General features: G+C 36.0%; 1 long non-coding RNA gene across 1 annotated transcript; it reads left to right on the top strand.

The window, feature by feature from the left end:
* The first annotated feature begins 837 nt into the window (after positions 1-837).
* On the top strand, positions 838-3,766 carry LOC111719574. The gene is made up of 3 exons (XR_002769666.2): positions 838-977; positions 1,125-1,196; positions 3,390-3,766. It is a non-coding gene; the product is annotated as an uncharacterized LOC111719574 (long non-coding RNA).
* Positions 3,767-4,059: the final 293 nt, after the last annotated feature.

The following is a 4,059-nucleotide window of genomic DNA, read 5'->3' as shown; positions in this document are numbered from 1 at the left end:
ATCTTGCTTCCATTCAGCATGTTGTTTAACTGAGATAGCATGCACTATAGTTCAGAAAATTTCTTTTGTTGTTTAGTCATTTCTGGTGTGTCCAGTTCTTTTTTTAAATAACAGCTTTTTATTTTCAAAATGTATGCAAAGATAGTTTTCAACATTCATTCTTGAAAAATCTTGTGTTTCAAATTTTTCTCCTTCTCTTCCCCCCATTCCGTCCCCTAGAAAGCAAGTAATCTAATATATGACAAACACGTACAATTCTTCTATACATATTTCCACAATTATCATGCTGCAGAAGAAAAATCAAATCAAAAAGGGAAAAATGAGAAAGAAAAGAAATGTAAGCAAACAACAATAAAAAAGGCAAAAACACTATGTTGTGATCCATATTTCAGTCCTCACTGTCCTCTCTCAGGCTGCAGATGGCTCTCTCCATCACAAGTCTATTGGAATTGCCCTGAAATCATCTCATTGAAAAGAATCATGTCCATCAGAATTAATCATCATATAATCTTGTTGCTGTGTACAATGTTCTCTTGGTTCTACTCATTTCACTTAGCATCAATCCATGTAAGTCTCTTACGATCTTTCTGAACTCATTCTGCTGATCATTTCTTACAGAACAATAATATTATATAATATTCATATATCATAACTTATCCAGTCCTTCTCTAACTGATGGGCATCTACTCAGTTTCCCGTTTCTTGCCACTACAAAAGGACTGCTACCAACATTTTTTTGTGCTAAACTTTTTAACATATCTGAGAGGTACTAGCTATTATTATTTCCCTTTTATAGTTGATGCACAAAGATGTCAAGTAATTTACTAGAATCCCTCAACTATCCGAGACTGGAGTTTGATTTTTAGGTCTTTCTGTCTCCAGGCCAGATGCTCTATGCAGCTGCCTTAAAGAAAGCAGGAAAGTGGCTGGATGTTAAAGCAAGAGTCGAAAGCAGAAAGTCTTTCAAGGGAATGCAGGTGGGAAGCAACTGTCTCATTTTTGTTTTTTTATCCCTAGTATTTAGCAATTTAACATGTCTATCATATGGTATGTGCTTAATAAATGTTTGTTTGATTAAATTAAATAATATACCCCCCCTACCCTTTTACTGTATTTGGAAGCAGGATATCTGAATTTCAATTTTGGCTCAGCTACTGTCTCATTGGATGAACATGGATACCTTTCAAGATTTCAAGGTGATTAAGTAATTCTCCCACAACCAGTTAATATCAGTGCAGTAAAATCTTGATAATCAAAATGACTGTGAATGGGCTATTCTGGTGAATTTAATTTCCTGGTTCAGAGGATCATAGTATTTTTGAATTGAAAGATCATACAGGCCAACCTTCCTCCTTATTTCACACTTGAGAGAGCTGAGTTCCAGAGAATATGAGTGACAGAGTTTACATCTGTCAAATGCAAAGGCTAGACCAGATTATCACTGAAGTGCTAAATGTCACTAAATATATTCTATTCCTCCAAGACATGCTGACATCCTTGAAGATAGCACCTATACATTTCTTCCTATAACATTCAGGCAGATTTTTTCATTCATCCTTCTTCAGATTTCTGACAAAATACTTTGGTAGTAATCTGTCCCTTTCTATATTCTAGGATGATTTCTTACAGGATGTCATTGGTATTAGTTTGTTGAGAAAATACTTTCTTGTTTTGTAGCTATAGGAACTAGGTTCATTAGTGAATTTTTAGACAAATAGAAGGGTTAATATTTTTAATTATCTACTGGAAAAGAGACATTAAGAAAAGCAGATTAGATTTGAAGGTCAAATTTAGGTACTTTACATGCAGTTAGAAAACATTATAACCCTTTGGGCAGATTTCAAAACTATTAAGTATGTATTGAATATTTCTAGGCAAGTCACATTTTTCCAGGAGCTGTGGCAGACAGAATATATAAGACATTGTCCCTAACCCTGAGGTGTTTATAATTTGTAGAGGGCTGCATATAGTGGGGGGACTCTGGGTAAGATATAAGACCCTTCAGCCCAGAGGGAACCTGCTGACAATGTCTGGTTTGACTCCTCATCTCCCTTTGCTACTCTCACCCTTCCTGAGAAGTCAAGGAGGGCGTGACCACCTATGTTCTACTTGAAGTAAGGGATACTTACAGTAAAGAAAGGTCAGAGAATGCAACTGCCTCTGTCAGTCTCCTTGTATCATCATCATCCTCTCACGTGAAGAGCTCCATTCTACAGGTCTGAGTTAGACCTCCAATAGCCACTGGTAGGTGACTCCTGTATCACAATAATAATCTAATCTAGATAAGGTGATAGAAGTGGCATTCATGAAAATGTTTACTGGCAAACTGTGTAATACAACTATTTTGATATAAGAATTTGAAGAAGGAATTATATATATAGGAATAATTGGGAGGTTTCATGGAGGAGTCAGGGTTTGATCTGAGCCTTAAGAGATGAAAAGGATTTAATAAGTTTAAGGCAGGGAGGAATGAACAAAGTCATGGAGATGGAAAATATGTATAGACTATATGGAGAATGCAGAGCGTAGGCTTACCTGATAGAAACAATGGTACGTACTGAGGAATTAGTGAGAAATAAGACTGGGTGGGTAGAATAGGGCCAGAAATGAAACGTATTTGAAAGTCAAGTAGAAGTGTTCACATTGGATGCAGTGAAAGTTGTACCAACAAATGAAAGTAGTAATCTAGATAGGGAACCAGAAAGAATATTGAATCTGGAATGAAAAGATCTAAGTTCAAACACTAGCTTTCTATTTACTGGGTGATCCTAGGAGAGTTGTTTTTACCTTTCTGACCCTCAGCTTCTCTATCTGTATAGTTTGGGTTTGGTCAGAGAAATCCCTCCCTTTTCTCATTAGCTATGTATGAATTCACTCTGTGGAACATGCCTAGAATTGGAGTCCCACTCCTGGTCAGCACATAGAGAACTAGCTCTAGACCCAGCTTTAAGTATGTTCCATGACAAATACTCAACCAGAATTAATGACAGAGTCTTCCCATTGCCCTAACAGTTTTGTCAAAATTAGCTAATTCACAGCTAGTTTTATTTTCTTTAAGGAAGATAAATATTATTTTCTAAGATATTAAGGAAACAATTTGGTAGCATAAAGCACAATTGAAATATTCTAACTTAACTGAATACTTAAATGAAATCTTGGTGGAAGACTTGGGGTTAATGATAAATTGCTGAAGACTCTATAAATGATCTTGAAATGAACAAAATCAGCAAGCTAAAATAGGTACATGCAATGAAGCATTATTGCTACTACCTATCAGAAATTGGGAGTTAAGTACTTAAGCTTCTCTAGTCTCATGCATAAATGATAAACCATATGATATGTTTTCTTAAGTGCAGCTGTCATTGTTGCTGATTCATTTTCCCTCCAAGTTTTCCAGATATTTTTAAGAGGAAGAGAGTAAAAACCACAATCAACAAAGGCATCCCTGACCGATATAAATATGTGGCAACAATTACTGTCAACGTGGAAGTAGCTGGAGCTTGGTTGCTGTAATTCTTCCAGAAAAGAGGACTTCTGTGAGTGGAATACAAATAGATTTATTTTAGATGTCTACCCACAAACTTTACAATTAAAAAATGTTTACAAATGAGGCAAATGAATTCTGTAGTTATAACTGATATATACTGAGCTGGGTTGCTTGTTGACTTCAGACTGAGATATGTCAAATAGAGTGACAGATTACACATTTGTATGTCAAGGTTTCAATAGGTTTATTGGACTTACTAGTGGTATTCTTGAAAATTTTAGTTGCCCCCCCCCAATTCAGAAATTTCAGAAAAGTTCCTGAACCTTGAGAGTTGAAAAAAACTATTTGTTGTTAAATGGGTCCCTCCTTTCTTTCTTCTCTTTCTTCCCCTCTTTCTCCTTTGTGGCCACTGAGCTTATAGTTGAAGGAAGGGAAAATGAGAAGGAACAAAGAGCACTGGCAAAATGTACATTTCTTCCCTTAGTTTTGGCAGATAGCCAGCTCTGAGGAAGGGAAAGAAGACAAGATGAAGTGGGGAGATATTAATTGGTAATTATGTGCCAGCTTTCTAG

This window comes from Sarcophilus harrisii, chromosome 1, assembly GCF_902635505.1.
Source record: "Sarcophilus harrisii chromosome 1, mSarHar1.11, whole genome shotgun sequence".
NCBI classification, from domain to species: domain Eukaryota; kingdom Metazoa; phylum Chordata; class Mammalia; order Dasyuromorphia; family Dasyuridae; genus Sarcophilus; species Sarcophilus harrisii.
This window is presented reverse-complemented; position numbering and strand designations above follow the sequence as displayed.